The sequence below is a fragment of the Hakea prostrata genome, chromosome 7 (genome assembly GCF_041222555.1).
Source record: "Hakea prostrata isolate BN-2017 chromosome 7, UWA_Hpros_2, whole genome shotgun sequence".
Lineage (NCBI taxonomy): Eukaryota > Viridiplantae > Streptophyta > Magnoliopsida > Proteales > Proteaceae > Hakea > Hakea prostrata.
In genome coordinates, this window is record NC_142606.1 from 69,374,345 (window position 1) to 69,396,198 (window position 21,854).

General features: G+C 38.7%; 1 pseudogene across 1 annotated transcript; it reads left to right on the forward strand.

Annotated features, from left to right (window-relative positions):
• Nucleotides 1-1,096: 1,096 nt before the first annotated feature.
• Nucleotides 1,097-21,481, forward strand: LOC149011872 (uncharacterized; annotated as a pseudogene). Its single transcript, XR_016174773.1, has 2 exons — nt 1,097-2,535; nt 14,332-21,481. The product of XR_016174773.1 is annotated as an uncharacterized LOC149011872 (transcript).
• The last annotated feature ends 373 nt before the right edge of the window (nt 21,482-21,854 follow it).

The following is a 21,854-nucleotide window of genomic DNA, read 5'->3' on the forward strand; positions in this document are numbered from 1 at the left end:
AACTAATTATCTCCTAATTTTCATGTGGCACACTGTGGAATGTTAACCCTCTGAATGATTGGATGATTGGGAGATATGATTGAGTAGTTTCTATTTGTTTCTAGGGAAAATATTCCTTCAGAGTAAGAGGGAAAAAAAAAAAAAAAAAAAGAAACTCCCTCTCTCATAATTAGTTTTGTGGCATCTTCATTGTCATTTCCAATTATGTGTCATTTCAGACATGATTCCTTTCTCTGCACTGCCATTGGTGTTTGTATCTGTATAAATTCATTCTGTATTTGTATAAATTCATTTACAACGCTTGTCTAGAATCCTCTCCTTTGGTTTAATGTGTTGTTCCATGTATAAGTCAGTTCTATTGTGGGTTTTTTGAAGATGTCAAATGTTTTCCTAAAAAAATAGTAGTTTCTACTGTGAGTTTTGAAAGAGATCATTTTTAGTATACTGAAGAAGACGTTTATCAAGGATTCAAACTTTGAATTAAGGGTTGAGCTAGTGACTTTTTAGCCCAGAAGGCCCTATCGATGGATCGGTCGTGTTCCTCTCATTGGTTGGTGGACATTGGCCACTCTCCCACTCTGGCTCCTCCTGAATGAAGTTTTGTTAACTTGAAAAATTGGTTTTGCCTAAATTAGGATCGGCCATGGCAGATTTTAATGCCATTCAAAGGATTATCCAATTCAATTATTTGAAGCGCTGATGATATCCACCGTGAAGGTTTGAAATACACAATAGTGTATGATATTAGTCAATATGTATTCATATTTGATACAATCAATACGACACATGTTAATATACCACAATATACGTCTCTTAAAATTACCTGACTGGTATAATTATGGATAGGAATATTTCAAACCCTACCCACACCATTGATTCTCAGCTTAAGGTTTGTAAGTTCTAAAGAAAATATTAAAACCATAGAAATAACTGTTGACTAAGTTTAGGAACATGGGTGGCCGTTTGAAGAGAGCGATCAATAATGCAAGCAGAGTTGGGAGAGTAAGATGGATTTGTGAAGTGTAAAGGCATCAGAAAAGAATGACAATTGTGACACTAAACGCAGCTGTAAAGGAAGCCTTCCTCATAACAACTCACTATTTCAAGCCATTTCAGGATTGGTAATTGGTAATTGAGAGTTAACCAGGTTGGCAGTTGTGTCATCTGGAAGAGCAAGAAAAGAAAAACAATTTCTTTTGAAACTGAAAATAAATATAGCATCGTCATAATCGTTGAGACATTCATTCGTTAAGAGAAGAGAGATGTTTGATGCTCAGATAACAAACCCAAAATCCAATTTTTGAAGAAAACGGAAAACTTGCAAATCGTTAAGAGAGGTGGTGTCTTCGCTAATCACCACCCAAATTTGGTACCTGTTGAAACCTGTGCAGATCATTATTGTCTTCAGGGGTCTTGGGATCTTATAGAAGGCCAAGAACAGCAAAGAAGTCACTTTCATGGGTTCTCCCTTCCTGCCCCTTACAGGTTGGAAGAAGAGATTCCCCTGAAGTGAGATCCATTTCATTTCATGAACACAACCCAGATGCAAGACTCAGACCAAGATTCTCCGGAATGATTTAAAGAAACCTGAATTAGTTCTGCACTTCTTCTTCAGGTGGGTTCGACGGGATTCTTCTTTGTTGTTCTTGTTTTGAGAAAGAAAGGAGGAAGAACAGCGAAACCCAGATGCTAGTTTCCGGCGACTAACTCTAACTGCCCTTGACACCAATTGTAGTTTTTGATCTTGGTTGTGGTCTTCTTCATGGAACGGACGTTGGTGACCTTGTTATTGATGTTCTTCGAGATCACAGGGTCTTTATCGCAGGAGCAATTCAATCTCATGAACGCTTCTTCTTCGGCTGTGCCAGTCGTTCCACCTCCGCCTCCATCACCGTCTCCTCCACCTCCGGCATCCCCACCTCCTCCTTCTTCTCTCCTCCTCCTCCTCCTTATACTTCCCCTCCCCCTCCCCCTCCATCCTCGCCTTCATCACCACCGCCGCCACCGCTGCATTCGCCACCGCCACCACCACCGCTGCATTCGCCACCACCACCGCCACCGCTGCATTCACCACCGCCACCGCCACGGTCATCCTCGCGGCCTCCACCGCCGCCCCGACGGCGAGAAGGAACCCGCTTGCCTGGAGTCGCAAATTCAACAGTCTCTGGGCCTCCACCTCCTCAACATCTCAATGCGAGTGCTACTGTTACAAAAATCAATCTGGGGAAGAAGATCGGATTTTTGTTTGCTGCCATTGCCATCGTATTGCAGGTCGCTGTGGTGGGGTTTCTAGTTTTTAAGAGACGGCAGATTTCAAAATTTGAAAAACGTTAGAATTAGCTTTGTTGATTGATTTGGGAGTAACAAAAGGTTCTCTCTATTGTTCACCATGGTTGATGCTTCCCAAGTGCAGAGCATATTCGAGTTTTGATTTCTTGATTGGGATTGAAACTTTTCACTGATTGATGGGCGAACGGAGAAGGTCAGACGGATGTTCGGTTATCTGGGGCGGGCTGTTCTCCATTCTGTAAATTGGTAAAATTGATTGACATTTTTATGTCCTCTTTTTCTTTCTTCCCTACGGCATTTGTAATTCAAAGCAGAACAAAGGTTTCTTCTTTCTGTAGTTTTGTGGTATTTTAACTTTGTTTTCATCTGTACCTTGCCCATCTAACATATCATGATGATAAATCTCAATCTTGCTTCATATAATGGTGATTTTTACATTGAACGCAAACAGTGAAAAAAATCTGCATCTAGTTTATGGTTTTTAAATCTTCTACAAGGTCCTGGATGACTTTATGTAATCACCAACTGTGAACAACTGAAGCCTGGAGTAAGGCTTTTCTTGTTTGATTTTGCATTTGCAACATCATACGAGGTACCTTTTCCTTGTATGGAACTAATATAATTTTCTGTCATGTGTTATGGGAAACTTTCACAACTATTACTGATACCGAAAACAATGAGTTAGCCAGTGCTATTTAGTCCTTCCTTCATTTCACTGCTGTTTCAATAATCAAACCTACGAAACCAGGACCAAGAACCAGAGAAGAGGAAGACAAGAAAAGGTTAGGAGAAGAGAAGAGAAAAGAGAATTGGAGAGGAGGGAGAGTTGAGCAAGATGCAGCAGCTCTCCCCAACGATCTGTTATTTATTGATCTGGGAAAAGAATCCCACAATATTGCAAATATGGAAATAAATAATCTGAGAATTTTTGACAAGCTAAGTTGCTTAACTAAATATATTGCACAATCTAAATACTTGTACTCCCACTCAAGATGGAGTTTAGAAATCACCCATGCATAGCTTGTGACAACCACTCTTTAACTTAGGACCAAACAATGAATTAATAAACAACTGAGCTTTATCACTTTCTATCCTTCCTATTGTATCTTTTAGGATCTGCAGACTAGGAGGATGATTGGTGAGGGATTGAACAGTCAGACTTTTCCTATCAAAATGGCATTGAACCTTCTACTGCAACTACTACATCTACATATACGTCCACTTCAAGGGTATTATCATCTTGGCCACCCTTGTGAAAACTTCACCTAAGGGTTCCTAGTTATTGATCAATGTCTTCTTTGCAGTGTGAAGCATGTGAATTGGGAAAGCATCGGAGGTCATCCTCCCTACTTGTAGTCAATCTTTATTTTCTTTAGCCCATTCAGATATTTGGGGATCTTCTTGTGTTCGAAATAGATTAGGCTTTCATTATTTTGTGAACTTTGTTGATGACCATTCTAGGTTGACTTGAGCATTTTGTTAAAGAAACAGTCACAATTTGTCTATGTTTTTCAGAGTTAATAGAATGAAATAAAATCCTAATTGGACGTCTCCTTTAAAATTTTTGTTCTGACATTGTTCTTTAATATGTTCAAAATGGTGATACATCAAACAGGTTATTATACTCTTCAACAAAATGGAGTGCTAGAATGTAAGAACTGTTATTTTTTATAGACAGCTTGTTCCATCATGTGCCAAGTGAAGGTTCCAAAATATTTTTGGTGTGATGCTATTCTAACTGCATGTTCTCTAATCAACCACATGCCTTCTTCTGTGCTGGCTAACCAAATACTCTTTAATGTTCTTCACCCTAGAAAGGCACAATTTTCTTACCTCCATGTATTTTTGGGTGTTTTTGCGTTGTCCATATTTTACAACCAGGAACTAACAAACATTTCTGACATGCAATCAAATTGATTTTTCTTGGGTATTCTTGTACCAAAAAAGGTTATTGGTGTTGTGATCCTATCCCCTCGGTAAAATTGGAACAATCTCTTGTATAGTTCATAGGTATGCGAGTAACTCTCAGCAAGATTATCCTCATTCCTTTAGCCAATGTATGAAACATCACATTGGCAACAATATGGGGTTCAACACCACTCCATGACCAGATTTTCACATCTGAATTCCCTTGCATCCATTCATCATGGGCTGTGACAATAATAGTATCTTTCAGATCAACTTTAAAAAGGGGGGGGGGGGGAGGTTTCTTAATGTATTTTATTTTTCCTTTAGCATAAATATAAGCTTCCACTGCTTGAGCCCATAATAAGTAGTTTGATATACCACTTAATTTAGTTATGGTGATATGAATTTGGCAAACATCAAGGCCAGATCTAGATTTAGCTTCATAGCTCGGATACCATCTTACATAATCAACCTGTGAAACTAATAGGAAGAAGACAAGAAAGGAAGAGGATGAGAATAGAGCAAAGAGAATTGGAGAAGGGGGGGAGTTGTGTAGGTTGGTTGAGTCCTACTAAGAGTTCAACTCTATTAGAGTTTTTGTTAATCTAATTTTCTATTTTCTTGTTACAAGTAAGGGTATTTATGTAATAGTGTTGTTTCTACTTTATTATAAATAGAAGGCTTGAGATCACACTGATCAATTCAAGCCATTCTACCATAGTCATGTTTCTCAACATGGCATCAGAGCCTAAGTTCGATTAGGGAAGAAAAACAAGAGAGAAAACAACAGCTGCTGAAACCACCATCGCATCAATTCTCCGTCTTCCATTACCGCTGCTGCTACACCACCTGCAACCGAACATCATCACAGACCTGAGACCAAACTTGAAACCACCATTGCACCTGCACATATACCCATTCCAGCCCTTAACGACTCATCGTAGACCTGAAGCCAGCATCGCACCTGCACCTATACCCACTCCAGCCCCTAACGACTCACCTCCAACTCATCAATGCACCTGCAACCAGTCGTTTTGCCTCCAGACCACCTGCAACCCTCTTGTGACCCCTTGCAACTCATAGTTTTGCCCACCAGAACAGCACCACCATTGTTCTCTTGATTTTGCCACTGTTGTTGAAAACTAAAGAATTTTTTCAGCCATCGTCCCTTCGTTTTTTGAATCGACTACATAAACAACCTCTTTACAACCCTTGAACCATTAAACCATTGAACCGAAATCATGGACCAAATCAAACTAGGGGTCTAATTTTAATTTTGTATAAATGTAGGGGTCGCTTTGAGAATTCAAATATTTCCAGGGGCCTATATGAAATGATCAATATTTAGGGGTCTATTTGTAATTATCCATATTTTAAGGGGTCTATATGCAATTATTAATATTTCCAGGGGTTTATCTGCAATTTTCCATATCTTCAGGGGTCTAATTGTAATTTTGCATGTATACAGGGTTTTATTTGTGCTTTCTCATATATTTAAGGGTCTCGTTTGAAAAAAAAATTAATGGTGTTACTTATACTATGGACCCTATAACTCCCTAGATTTGTTTGGGTGGTCCAGCTATTCCATTCTGCGACATTTTAGTTGTTTTAAAAGGGTGACGATTGAAGAACTATATACATTTTTTTTGCATGGCAACCACCGATGGTATTACTACCTCAATTGGCTACGAACATTACCCCACTCTTCATCCTCTTTTGGTAAGATTTGATGGAACAAGTTGTTTGATCTGATCTTGATTTGCCTATTTAACTATTACCGGAAGAGGACTTGTTGGACACTTTATGGGCGCTACTATCAAACATGCCACCACAGGTGTTTTACAGGATAAATAGATCTCGAATGACTCTCTTATTATGTCATTCCTTTTGAATTTCATGAATCCAAATATTGCTAGTGGATACCTATTACTTGATACTGTAGTTTAAATCTGGAAGGCTACTATTAAAACATATGGACAATTGGGGAATGATGCACAGGTGTATGAGCTACAGAAGAAGCTTTATGAGACTACCCAAAAGGAAAAGACTGTGGCTCAATATTATGTTGAGTTGTGATATCTTTGGCAGGAATTGGATCATTATGGGGACTATCACCTCACTAATCCGGATGATGTGGCTACTTATAGGAAGCATGTTTATAAGATTTGGGTATATGACTTCTTAGCAGGTTTAAATGTGGAATATGATCATATCAAAGTGTAAGTGTTGAGTCGTTCTCCATTTCCTACACTAGAACAATCGTATGCCCTTGTTCAGTGTGAGGAAAACCATCGATTAGCCATGCTTGATGTTCCTATTGTGGAGAAATCAACCTTATAGTCTGTTAGCACTAAGTTTGATTTAGCTAAGGAGATTGTCATGTGTGAGCATTGTCACAAACCATATCATACCAAAGCCAATTGTTAGAAGCTCCATGGGAAACTTGCTGATTTTAAGTAGAAAAGGGCACAAAGGAGGGGAAAACCGAAGGCTAATTTTTATGCGACGGTTTCCACAACACCCTCTGCAGACATTGGTTTTTCATAGGAGGAGTTAATTACTTTGCGACGTATTTTGCAGTCTTCTATTGCCGGTACAACCTCTACCACTACTTCCTCTACTACCCATACCAACTCCTATCTTGTTACTTTAGGTAAACTTTTACAGGCTTCCATGTTTCTTCCGTTTAAGCTGCTTGGATTATTGATACAGGAGCCACAGATCATATGACAAGTTCACCCTCCTTTTTCTTACATTATATTCGCCCACTTCTAGGAAAGATAAAGTTTGAATTGCTGATGGCTTTTATTCTTCCATTGCTGGAAAATGGACCATTCAGCATTCTCCATCACTTTCTTTGTCTAAAGTTTTACATGTTCCTTCTTTCTTTACTAACTTGCTCTGTGTCAGTAGTCTCACACATGACTTGAATTGTAAAGTGACATTTTTTCCATCTTACTATGTCTTTTAGGACCTGGTAACGGGGAAGGAGATTGGACGTGGTAAACTAGAGAAAGGACTTTATCTACTGGAATTGATTGGAGGATCTACTTCTGCTTTGGCTGCATCTTCTTATTAGGTCCATTCAGTAATGTCAGACCTTTATCAGTGGCATCGTAGGCTAGGTCACCCCCCTTTAGGAGCTCTTAGGAAAGTATTTTCTGATTTAGTCTCTTTTTGTAATAAGGACGATTTTTTTTTTGTGAAGCTTGCATTTTTGCGAAGCGACTCGGTTCTACCTATTTACCTTCTCTTCATAATAAAAAATCTATTCCTTCTGTGCTAATTCATACTAATGTGTGGGGTCTTTGCCGACGTGTGTCTCTTATTATTCATAGGTACTTTGTTACTTTGTTGATTGTCACTTTCGTTCTACATGGATTTATCTAATAAAACAAAAAAAATGAGGTTTTCCGATGTTTCGTGATTTTCATAGTATGATTAAAACTTAGTTTAATGCCATTGTGAAGATCCTTGCAGGTGACCATGGCACAAAGTATATTGATGGTGAATTTCAGAGATTTTTCTTTGATTCTGGCATAATACACCAGACCAGTTTTGTTGATACGACTGCCCAAAATGGGGTTGCCGAAAGGAATAATTAGCATCTTTTAGAGATAACTTGTTCAATTATGATTGCTATGAATGTCCCTGACCAATACTGGAGTGATGCTATACTCATTGCCTTTTACCTGATGAATTAGATGCATAGTAGGATACTTGGTTTTAAATGTCTTAATGAGATTCTTCAGGGAGCCTCTTCTATTATTATTCCCCCAAAGGTTGTTGGATGTGTGTGTTATGCTAGATTCATAGCCCATCAGAGTAAGCTAGCTCCCCGCGGCCTACGCTGCATATATTTTGGGTATTCTGCTACTCAGATAGGGTACAAATAATATCATTCTTTTTCCAGGGAAACCATTGTATCCATGGATGTAATTTTTAATGAGTCTTGCCCTTACTATACACCACTCGAGGGTGAGAGTCCTAGAGGAGAGGTGTTCTTTTCAACTCTAAACCTTCCTATCACAAACAAAGACTTCTACACACCACCACAACACAACTTAAGAGTTCAAAAAGAGTTTCTTGACTAGGGGGAGACTTCGGTCAGTATACTTGAAGACTCTAATTCATCCCCTTTGTTTTTCTAAACCATGTGAAGAACTTGGTCAGGGGGAGACCACTTCTGTGAGGCACACTATTGAGGTCTTTCAAAACAAGATTGACTAGATTAGGAGGCGCATACTTGTTAGAGGAAGAACTACAACCGACCAAAGTAGGTGGAGAAATGTGACACGTTACCACTTTAGTCTCTTGCTCCAAAATCAGATTCTATTGTTCTTGCAGAGGTATCTTCTTCTGATCTTCCTATTGCTGTTAGAAAAGGAGTTGGGTCTTGTACTCAACATCCCATAGCTAAATATGTTTCTTATGACTCTTTGTTTGACTCTTTCCGTGTTTTTATATCCTCTTTATTATGTATATCGGTTCCTAAATTTTGGTTTCCACCTATGATGATAAGAGATGAAAGACAACTATGGTAGAGGGAATGCAAGCAATGAAGAAAAATGGTACTTGGGAGCTGGTTACACTTCCTCCAGGAAAAAAATCCGTGGGCTGCAAATGGGTGTTTGTGGCTAAACAAAATATGGATGGATCAGTTAACAGGTTGAAGGCTAAACTAGTTGTAAAGGGGTTTACCTAGGCCTATGGGATTGATTATCAGGAGACTTTTGCCCCTAATGCGAAACTAAACACTATTAGAGTTCTATTGTCTGTAGCTGTGAACAAAAACTGGAACTTGTACCAACTAGATGTAAATAATGCCTTCTTATATAGGGAGTTAGAGGAAGAAGTCTATATGGAAATCCCACTTGGTTTCTCCAATGATAATATTGCAAGGAATGTTTGTTAGTTGAAGAGGTCAATTTATGGGTTAAAACAGTCTCCTAGATGCTAGTTTGGATGCCTTTTGAAGGCAATGACTTCTATTGGGTACAAGCAAAGTAATGTTGATCATACATGTTTTTCAAGAAGTCAGGTACTAATATCACACTTCTCATTGTTTATGTAGACGGTATTGTCATCACAGGGAATGATGGAGAGGAAATTCAAAGGTTAAAGGACTTTATTGACAGAGAGTTTGAGATTAAAGATTTAGGGAAGTTACAATACTTCTTAGGAATTGAGGTGGCTTGATCAAAGAAGGGATATATACCTATTCCAAAGAAAGTATGTCCTAGATTTATTATCAGAAGTGGGATTGTTGGGGGTGTAAAGCAGTTAATACCCCTATTGAAGCTGGAGCTAAACTTAAGGAGAAGGAAGGAGAACCAATGGACAAAGAAAGATATCAAAGGTTGGTAGGCAAGCTCATTTACTTGTCCCACACCATGCTAGACATTGCTTATGCCATGGGGATAGTAAGCCAGTTTATGCATGATCTATATTTAGCTTATATGAAGGCTATTACTAGAATACTGCAGTAGTTGAAGGGAACTCCTAGAAAAGGAATACTTTTGTCACCCACTGATAATATAATAGTAGAAGCATACACTAATGCAGACTGGGTTGGACCTGACCGGAAGTCAATTTTAGGTTATTGTACATTTGTTGGAGGTAATCTAGTTACTCGGAGAAGTAAGAAACAAAATGTGGTAGCTTTATCTAGTACTGAAGATGAACATAGAGCTATAGATCGTGGAGTTTGTAAGCTACTATGATTGAAAGACTTGCTAGAAGATATTAGAGTCCAAGTTTCAAACCGTATGATGCTATATTGTGACAATAAGACTGCCATTAGTATTGCCAATAATCCTGTGCAACATGATGGAACTAAGCACATCGAAATTGACAGGTTTTTTGTCAAAGGAAAGGAATAATGGCTTATCTACATGCCTTTGGTGAGGTCTGGAGACCAAGTGACATATATTTTTACAAAGGATTTGAAGGAAGGAGATTTCCTTCCTATTGTGGGCAAGTTGCGCATGACTAACATCTTTGCCTCAACTTGAGGGGGAGTGTTGGTTGAATCCTACTAGGAGTTCAACACTATTAGAGTTTTTGTTCATGTAATTTTTCTATTTTCTTGTTACCCAAGTTTGGGTATTTATGTAATAGTGCTCTTTCCACTTTATGATAAATAGAGGGCTTGAGATCACACTGATCAATTCAAGCCATTCTACCATAGTCATGTTTCTCAACAGTGTAAGATGCAGCAACTCTCCCCTAAGATCCTTTATTTATTGATCCGGTGAAAGAATCCCAGAATTTTACAAAATATCAAAACAAATAATCTGAGAATATTTGATAATCTAAGTTAGTTAACTGAATATATTTGGTAATCTAAATTACTTGTACTCTAAGCATAAGGGTAAATGGTAAAAGTTAAAAGGTGGGAAATTTAACTAGGAACTTGACTAAGGTGTACATGATCCTGTGTACCCCCAAGCTACACAAGGCCATGTACATGCATAATACTTCACCAGCAATTACTAAAGTTACTGACTACTGGACTCTCTATGCTAATAGTCACACTCTAGATTTTCTACTTGGTCAATTCTCTTATGGTTAATACCACTTGTTGAGCCTATTAGTAAGAAACTACTACGGGAATAAAATGCAACCACTGGCTTGATTTTGATTTCCTTGGAGACCTAATATCCTTTTTGTGATAGAATCTGTGGGATTACAAGAGTCAAACTGACCATTAGACTTCACAAGCATGTCTTCCTATCTCTGCCATCATTTCTCCCCATTGAAATTTTGATGCTGCTCATTTGATGCATAAGTACGTAAAATCGTTGGGCTATTGATGTTCCTGATTTCAGTGAGGATTTATCATGTAACTTAGACATAGGACATCAACAGACCTTGAGTTTTAATATTACATTAAATAGTATAATTTTTGAATCTTAGGTGTTACATTTAGATGCTTAAATGATTTTTGGCAGAAGTTTCTATGAGTTGTCTGGTGGTAGCTTCTGCAAACCTGAACAACAAGCATGTTGTGTAGTTCCTTAAGAATGTACTACAACCATAGTCCATGGACCTATTGCAAACCTGAATACCAAGCATGCTGAATATGGGTGTTAACAACTCAAATACCTTGCAGTACACCTATTGGTAGGTGTTCCTGTCATTTTCAACTGCTGGAATGGAATGATATAATGTACTGTCTTTAGTGTGAGTGATCCTATTATCTCTGGGGTCACAAGTGTAATTGAATCCTAGTGGTACCTAATTTTGTTATCAAATCCATGCTGAGCAGTACCCTAAACCAAGATCTAGATTACTTATTCCCTTTTGATGTGATGGTCCAACAACTGTCAGAAGGAATGGATCACCCAGGGGAATATGTGGAGTCCTTGGCTTCATAAATAGTGGGACAACAGCAATACAGAGCCCATAATGCTCCCAGACCTAGTCCTCTCACTGCATAAGGTTCATACATACACCAGCCACTTATGAGTTACATGTCCCAGCACTCTTTGAACATGATACAACACTAAAACAGTCCATGATACCTATAAAGTGAAGCTGGAACTGAATGAATTCTCTGGACGACACAACCCACAACAGTCCTAAGATTGTGTTGCTGCACTGATGATTACATTAACTGGTTCAGCCTTTGATGATACTGAAATTGAATCTCCTGCTGCATTTTAGTGGGTAGAAGAACAAGGGAAGGGTGGCATCACTATGAGGATTAGTTAATGTGTTGTTCGTGAGAAACCACTTACATGGGAGCAAATGGAGGAGCTAAAGGAGAATTACATGCCAAAACCTTTTGGTGGAGAGTTCATGTTGAGTACATGGATAAATTTAATATTTTAAATCTTGCACAGGATTAGACAGGGAAGATGACTAACTGATTTCTTATTTCAGATTGTTGCTATGGATTTGTGATTAGATTAGAGTGACCAGCATCATTAGCTTGAATGATTGTGTAATGGGAGCTTTAAGGCTATTTTGGGTAATATTTGAAATTCCCTACAGTGCCGAGCATGGTTGTGTTCTCTTACTGTTGGTTGAGTTTTGCTAGGAGTTTGATTTTGTTAGAGTTTTGGTTCATGCATTTTTCTATTTATTGCTACCCAAGTTAGGGTATCTATGTAATAGTGCTCTTTCCATTTTATTATAAATAAAGGGGATCACACAAGCCATTCTATCACAATCTGTTTTCTCAACATGGCATCAGAGCCAAAAATCGATTAGGGGAAGAAGGAAAAACAAGGAAGAGAGAAGAAAAAGAAAAAGAGAAGAACGAAGTTATTTACCACTCTATCTCGGCTACACCACCATCACCATCGAAGCTCATCGCTACAATCACCGTCGATCATCACCATCACCATCGAAGCCCATCGCTGCTTTCATCGTCAAAGACCTGCAATTCTGCACCCATCGCTTCTCCTTTCCGACCACAAAAAACCCCATCGCTTGCAACTTTGCACCCATCCTCTTCCTCTTTGTACCAATTGCATTCATCGCCTCTCCTTTGCAACCACAAGTTTGTAACCAGAATACCCCATCGAACCCAACCCATCTTCTTCTTCCCTAAAAACCCATTAAACCCAACCATTGAACCATGCTTCATTTTCTTTATTTTCCCTCTAAAGTAGCCGATCTTTAATTTTTTCCTTGCACAACACCCAAAAAAAAGAAAAAATAAGGAAAAAGAAAAAGAAGAAGGATGGCTGTCCTTTGCCTTTATCCTATGAATCATATAACTCCTTAGATGCGTTTAGGTGGTCAGGCTCTTCCATTCTGCGATGTTTCAGTGGCTTCGAAAGGGTGAAGACTGAAGAACTGTAGACAGTTTTTTGACATGGCAACCATCGATGGTAATACTGCTCCCACTGGCTTTGAACATTATGCCACTTTTCCTCTTCTTTCGGTAAGATTTAATGGAACAAATTATTTGATCTAGTCCCGATCTGCTTACCTAACTATTGCCAGAAGAGGACTTATTGGACACATTATGGGCACCACTATCAAACTACCACCACATGCATTTCACAGGATAAATGGATCTTGAATGACTCTCTTATCATGTCATTCCTTTTGAATTCCATAAATCCAAGTATTGATCGTGGATATTTATTACTTGATAGTGCAACCCAGATTTAGAAGGCTACTATAGAAGCATATGGACAGTTGGGGAATTATGCACAAGTTTATGAACTATGGAAGAAGCTTCATGTGACTACCCAAAAGAAACTGACTATAGCCCAGTATTATGCGGAGTTTCGATCTCTTTGGCAGGATTTGGATCATTATGGGGATTATCACCCCACTAATCTAGATGATGTGGCTATTTATAGGAAGCATGTTGATAAAATTCGAGTATATGATTTTTTGGAAGGTTTGACTGTGGAGTATGATCAAATTAGGGTACAAGTTTTGAGTCACTCTCTCCTTTCTACACTAGAACAATTTTATGTGAGGAAAGCCGTCGATTAGCCATGCTTCATACTTCAATGGAGAAATCAGCCCTACAGTCTGTTACCACCAAATCTGATTCGACTAAGGAGATTGTCAAGTGTGAGCACTGTCACAAACCATATCATACCTAGGCTAACTGACTGTTGGAAGCTCCATGGGAAACCTGCTGATTTTGAGCAGAAAATGGCATAGAGAAGGGGAAAATTGAAGGCTAATCTTTCTAAGACGGTTTCCACAACATCCTCTGTAGACATTGGTTTTTCATAGCAGGAGTTAGCTACTCTGCGACGTATTTGGCAGTTTTCTATTGCCAGTGTAGCCTCTACTACTGTTTCCTCTACTACCCATACCAACTCCTACCTTGCTACTTTAGGTAAAACTTTTATAGGATTCCATGTTTCTTCCGTTTAAGCTGCTTGGATTATTGATACAGGAGCCACATATCATATGACAAGTTCACCCTCATTTTTTTTATATTATTTGCCCACTTCCAAGAAAGATAAAGTTTGAATTGCTGATGACTCTTATTCTTCTATTACTGGATAATAAACTATTCAACATTCTCCATCACTTTCTTTGTCTAAAGTTGTACATGTTCTTTCCTTCTTTACTAACTTGCTCTATATCAATAGTCTTACACATGACTTGAATTGTAAAGTGACATTTTTCCCATCTTACTATGTCTTCTAGGATCTGATAACTGGGAAGGAGATTGGACGTGGTAAACTAGAGAAAAGACTTTATTTGTTGGAGCTGATTGGAGGATCTACTTATGCTCTGGCTGCATTTTCTTATCAGGTCCATTCGGTGATGTCAGACCTTCATCAGTGGCGTCGTAGGCTAAGTCACCCCCCTTTAGGAACTCTTAGGAAAGTATTTTCCGATTTAGTCTCTTTTTGTAATAAGGACGATTTTTTTGTGTGAAACCTGCATTTTTGTGAAGCAGACTCGTTCTACCTATTTACCTTTTCTTTATAATAGGGAATTCATTCATTTTGTGTTAATTCATACTAATGTGTGGGCCCCCTGCCGACGTGTCTATTACTGGCCATAGGTACTTTGTTATTTTTATTGATTGTCACTCTCGTTCGACATGTATTTATCTTTTAAAACACAAAAATGAGGTTTTTTTAGGTTTTCGTGACTTTCATAGTATGATTAAAACTTAGTTCAATGCTACTGTAAAAATCCTTTGTAGTGACAATGGTGCGGAGTCTATTGATGGTGAATTTCAGAGATATCTTTCTGACTATGGCATAATACACCAGATCAACTGTGTTGATACGGTTACCCAAAACGGGATTGCCGAAAGGAAGAACCGACATCTATTAGTGATAGCCCATTCAATTATGCTTGTTATGAATGTCCCTACTAATATTGAAGTGATGCTATACTCACTGCCTCTTACCTTATGAATAGGATGTTCAGTAGGATACTTGGTTTTAAATGTCCAAATGAGATTTGTTAGGGAGCCTCTTCCTTTGTTATTCCCCTAAAGGTCTTTGGATTATGGGTGTCAATTGCGTACCGAAATCGTTTAACCGTAACCACGCCATATAAAACCGCTTCGTTCAAAATTCAGTACGGTACGTACTGAAACCGAATTTCTTCGATACGGTTCTGGTTTCAAGTACTCATATTGTTGGTATGTACCAAAACCGTACCGAATTGATACAGTACCAAATTAAGGGATGTAAATGTAATTTTACAATTAAAACACTTTACCTTTACCTTATCCCTAATCCCTGCTTTAGTTTTTCGTTTCGTCCTTCACTTCTCTTCTTAGATTTACTTGCTTTGTCTTTATTAATTAGATTTACTTGCTTTATCCCTATTAATATCAAATTCTATCAATTGTTTGATCACAATTTCGTTAGGATCTTAATGAACTAATAACAAAAGTGGCATGGGTTTGTTCGTACCAAAATTGTACCGCATTAGATATCGTGTTTAAACTATTTTCCCGCACCAATTTAATACCGTAATCGTACTGAACCGTTTTTGCAAATACTAAAACCGTACCATACCATGTAAATTCGGTACGGACGTATGGTAAGATTCTGGTTTTCGGTATTCAAAGTTGGTACCGTACTGAAACCGTGTCGATTGACCCCCTTACTTTGGATGTGTGTGTTATGCCAAAATCACAGTCCCGCGAGTAAGCTGGCTCCCCGTAGCTTGTGTTACATAGTTTTGGGATATTCTGCTACTTAGGAGGAGTACAAATGTTATTATCCTCCTTCCAGAAAAATCATTGTGTCAATGGATGTAATTTTTAATGAGTCTTGCCCTTACTATATACACTTCTCTTGGGGAGAGTCCTAAAGGAGAGGTATTATTTCCAACTCTAGACCTTCCTATTGCACATATAGACTCCGACACACCACCACAACACAACCTAGGAGTTTAAGAAGAGTTTCCTGACTAGGGGGAGACTTCCACCAATATTCCTGAGGACTGTAATTCTCCCCCTCTGTTTTCTAAACCATGTGAAGAACTTGGTCAGGGGGAGACCACTCATATAAGGCACATTATTGAGGTCTTTCAAAACAAGATTGACCAGAATAAGAAGGTGCAGACTTATCAGAGGAAGAATTAAAATCAACTAGAGCATGTGGAGAAAGATGACATGTTACCACTTTTGCTCAAGAATCAGGTTTTATTGTTCCCCATGAGGTATCTTCTTCTGGTCTTCCCATTGCTGTTAGAAAAGGAGTTAAATCTTTTTCTTGGCATCCCATAGCTAAATGTGTTTCTTATAACTCCTTGTTTGACTCTTACCTTGCTTTATATCTCTCTATCATCTATTTTTGTGCCTAAAGGTTGGCAAGAAGCCTATGTTTGTAAGATATGGAAGGCAATTATAGTAGAGGAAATGCAAGCAATGAAGAAAAATGATACTTAGGAGCTGATTACACTTCCTTTAGGAAAAAAAACCGTGGGCTATAAATGGGTGTTTGTGGTTAAAGAAAATATGAATGGATCAATCAACAGGTTAAAGGCTAGACTAGTTGCAAAGGGGTTTACTTAGACTTATGGGATTAATTATTAGGAAACTTTTTCCCTTGTTGCCAAAGTGAACACTGTTAGAGTTCTGTTGTCTATAGCTGTGAACAATGACTGGAATTTGCATGAACTAGATGTAAAGAATGCCTTATTGCATGGGGAGTTGGAAGAAGAAGTCTATGTAGAGATCCCCATCATGGTTTCTTTGAAGAAAATACTATAGGGAAAAGTTGTCGGTTGAAGATGTCAATTTATAGGTTAAAACAATTTCCCAGATGCTGGTTTGGACGCCTCCAGAAGACAGTGACCTTTATTGGGTACAAACAAAGCAATGCTAATCATACATTCTTTGTTAAGACATAAGGTACTAAAATCACACTTCTAATTATTTATGTGGATGATATTGTCGTCACAGGGAATGATGGTGAGGAAATACAAAGGTTGAAGAATTTTATTGGCAAAGGGTTTGAAATTAAAGATTTAGGGAAGTTACAATACTTCCTAGGGACTGAGGTGGCTCAATCAAAGAAGGGTATATACCTATCCCAGAGGAATATGGCCTAGATTTATCATTAGAAGTGGGAATGTTGAGGTGTAAAGCAGTTGATACCCCTATTGAGGCTGAAGCTAAACTTAAAGAGAAGGAAGGAGAACTAGTGCACAAAGGAAGATATCAAAGGTTGGTAGGGAAGCTCATTTACTTGTCCCATACCATGCCAGACATTGCTTATGTCGTGGGGATAGTGAGCTAGTTTATGCATGATCCATATTTAGCTCATATGAAGGCTATTATTAGAATACTGCAATATTTTATGGGAACCCCTAGAAAAAGAATACTTTTGTCACCCACTGATAATCTAAGGGTATAAGCATATGCTGATGCAGATTGGGCTGAGTATCTTAATAGAAAGTCAATTTTAGGTTACTGTACATTTGTTGGAGGTAATCTAGTTACTTGGAGGAGTAAGAAATAAAATGTGGTAGCTTTATTTAGTACAAAAGTTGAATAGAGCTATGGTTCGTGGAGTTTGTGAGCTACTATAGTTGAAAAGGTCTTTTAGAAGATATTGGAGTCCAAGTTCCAAACCCTATGATGTTATATTGTGATAACAAGGCTGCTATTAGTATTGCCAATGATCCAGTGCAACATGATTGAACTAAACACATTGAAATTGATAGGTTTTTTGTTAAAGAAAAGCTAGAACAAGGACTCATCTGCAAACCTTTTGTGAGGTTTGGAGACCAAGTGGCTGATATTTTCATTAAGGGTTTGAAGGAAGGAGATTTCCTTCCTATTGTAGGCAAGTTGGGCATGACTAATATCTATGCCTCAACTTGAGGGGGAGTGTTGGTTGAGTTCTACTAGGAATTCGATAAATCATTATTTTCCTTAGCTCTCTTTTGTACAACTAGTCTTTAGGATTTTGGCCCTAAACCTGGAACCTAGTAGACATTGACTCTTCCTTTCCTCTCCATTTTACCTTTTAGGCTCTCACTTTCTTCTTTTCTTCATCTCTAGCTTGCTTTTTCCTTTTATTCCTATATAATAAAACCTTTTACCTTTGGTCCCTGCACTGTCTATGATACCCGTATCCCCAAATCCACCCCCTTGCCAGCCTTCATCTCAAACGGATCCTGGATCCCTTCCCCCCTGCCCATTCTCACACAGGTTTGGGACCCCTCCCTCCCCTCTCCAGTTCCCCGTGAGACATCACCATTTGGCTCCCTTCTCCTACCAAATCCTTCTCCACCTCTACGGCCTGGAACCTTCTTAGATCCCACAACCCTAAACCCTCTGGCCCCCCTTGGTTTGGTTAAAAAACCATATCCCCTGTCACTCCCTTACCCTTTGGAGAGCCCTAAACCTCACCCTTCCCACACAATCCTTCCTCATTGACCGCCACATCCCCGTCAACCCCAACTGCATCCTCTGTTGGTCTGGAATGGAAAACCTTGAGCACCTTTTTTTCTCTTGCGCTTTCTCTAGATTTATCTGGGGGAAAAGCCATTACCTCCACATGGCCACTTTCGAGGCGTTCCTTTGGGTTTGAGCGAGACTGGTGATGGATTTTGAGAAACTTTTCAGGAACCTCCATTTGCGATTGGATCGGAAAGCTAGTGTTCTGTGCCTTGATCCATAACCTTTGGTGGGAGCGTAACCTTCGTAGATGGGACTTCCAAATCTCGCTCTATAGATACGATTTGGAATGGCATCTATTTCGATGTCTCATCTAGACTGTTAGCTATTCCCCATCCCCCTGTTGATACCCCAATGAACAGGTTTATTGTTGTCTCCTGTGGTCTCAATTCTTCTTTTCAGTCTTCTAATTAAAGAACTTGTTTGTTTGTCCTTTCCGCTTTAATATATTTATTTATTCATCCAAAAAATAAAAAAAAGCTTATCTAGACCAAGAAGGGTCTTTCCCTACATTATTGGGTTCTCAGATTTCCTCAAATAATAAATTGAGAGACTCATTCTTGAAATCCATCTGAGAATGTTTGTTTGCAGGAGAAAAAGGGGTGGGATGTGAAAGTGGGGTGAGGAGATCAAAATGTGAAGGATGGAAAAATGAGGGAAAAGTAGAATATGTGAGCTTCACAAGTTTAGTTTACATTTTCCACAAAATCCCATCCTAAATGATAGGACTTCTAGGCATGGGGTGGGAAAAAGTGAGTCCATATCAGCAGACAAGTTCCTTAAATTAAGGAAGCTTGTTTGCTCATTCTCCTATGCTAGTGAACCAAACAAACTCAACTTTTGAAATTTGATTGAAATATACACTTCTCCCACCCCATTTTATTCCACTAAATAGATGGTCTCTCAGGGTTTTAGACTGAGATTTTCAAATTTTGGGGTTAGATTGATATTTTTAGGGTCTTGAAGCTTGGTTTGTTTTTGTAAGGATGTTGTTTCTGTTGTCAACCTTATTTTGGTCTTTCTGTGTTCTTCTCTCAATCTTCTCAGTCCTTCCTAGTTCTACACCCTTCTTCAACCTAAACCATCGTTGATGGAAATAGTATCATCTCTGTACCTACCAAAGAGATTGTTGGGGCTCATAGAGCCCTACGGAGTTGTGTTCTCTTTGTGAGCAACATTTATAGTCATATTAATGATGTGGCAGTGGATTGTGATGTGTTAGAAGAGTTAGAATTGTCAAACAGTTAACTATAGAGTGGCTGGGTAGGTTGGTCATTTTGTAAAGTTACAAGATCAACTTGACTTGTGGCACAGTTTTTGGACCTTTATTAGGTCATTATACAGTGTTTGATAGAGGCCCAAAGCAGGAGGTGCAGGCTTGATGCATCAAAAGTTGGAGAAGCATGGGTTCATGCAGTGGCAATGTGTTTAGGGCCATTTTTAAAAGCCTTATTGATAGACTAGGTCAAACACTCTTCACTGGAACTGTATCTTGTTGAGTTGTGGTTCTAACATAACTTGTTTCGTTTCGTTTGGATATCAGATGAAGAAGTTTTGGAATTTTTGTATGGTTACATGAAAATGGAGCAAAATGGAAGAGATTGGAAGTGTTTTGGCAAAGTTAGCATTGCTTCTGTTGTTTATTCTCTATAGAACTCTTCTGGTTCAAGTTGCTCTAGTCAAAGAGGTAATTTTGGGATTTTTTTTTTTGGGTATAAAATGAAGATTTTGTAGGGAAGACTCTGTTTAGGGAATTTTGGTTGGTTTGAAGAGTAAAATCTGATATTTAATGGACAGCCTAGAAAAAAAGATTTCATTTCAATGGATCTGGCAAAGGCACTCATGAAGTAATGGATTGCGTGGAAAACATTCCATCTCGAGGGGTCATATTGGCCTGAGTGCATGAGGTCTTGGAGCATCGTCACTACACAGACGGAAAAGCCCCTGAACTTTCGCGGAAAAATTCTGAAACACACTATGATCAGGATTTAGACAGTCAAATTTTAGTTGGCCATAACTAACTTGTTTTAATGGCTTTATGGACAAGCTCCTTTTTTTCTTCTTCTTCTTCTTCCTCCCCCTCCCCCTTAGAGGAGGCCATTGAAATCAGTTTCAACATCTTATGAGGTCAAGAAATTGATAAAATCTCTGTTTGATGCTTGATGATGCCAGTTTGAAGATTGTTTGAGCAGTCAAAGTGTACAAAGGCGCAAAATCCTTTGATTAGAGGAGTCATGGTTGCTGGGACGAATTGATAGGTAATCTGATTCTTGAAACCCTAGTTTGTTTTTCTAGGGGTGTTTAAAAGGTGAAGAATATAGACCATATAAGTAATTGGGGGAATTTGATATTTTTGATTTTATATTGTAAACCTAGCAACTTAGGGCTTGTCTGGGAGGTTGGGATTGTTGTTCTTGTCTGAGTTGCATCTCATATTGAAGCAAGCATCGGAGTCCTTAGACTGTTGTTGCATTACTTATGGGGGAATTTGATATTTCTGATTTTATATTGTAAACCTAGCAACTTAGGGCTTGTCTGGGAGGTTGGGATTGTTGTTCTTGTCTGAGTTGCATCTCATATTGAAGCAAGGATTGGAGTCCTTAGACTGTTGTTGCACTAAAGAACATTAGGTAGTGTATTGAGTAATACACGAAACCCTAGGTAGGGTATCACTCCTTGGATGTAGGCAGCTTGGTTGAACCACATAAATTTGGTGTCATGTGTTTGCTTTACTTTTCATTGCATGTATCAAAGTGTGTGTTTGCAGAGTGGTGGGATGTTGTTTGGTATACTATGCCACATAGTAGTGTGTGGTGGACGTGTTTGTCTGATTGGTTACGGGATAGTTCCATCCAATCTTGATTTAATTAAATAAGCATTGTAGATCAGAGGAAGTTTTATGATAAATTGATCCCCCCCCCCCCTGCTGAGTGTCAGCTTGAATTTCACAGAAATGAGTCATAATCAACATTGTGACTTTTCCACATTTCTTGTTGGCTCTGTCAAACTGGATTGAGAAAATACTTATTGTAGTCTTGCTCTTGATGTGTTTGGATTGCTGTGATATCTTATGGGTGCATAGCAAAGTCTTCTATGGCTGGTGCCCCTTGGAAAAGTAGCTCTTTGATGATGCCATTGTTATTGCTTTCCTAATAAACTCTTTGCAGCCCAAATTTGCATTCCTAGTCATAGTTGAAATGGATGATATCTTGACGGCATGTTCACTATGATGGGGCATCAAAGGTTACTACTCTTCAGTTGTCTGATGGAAAGCGTGGCATGAACTTCA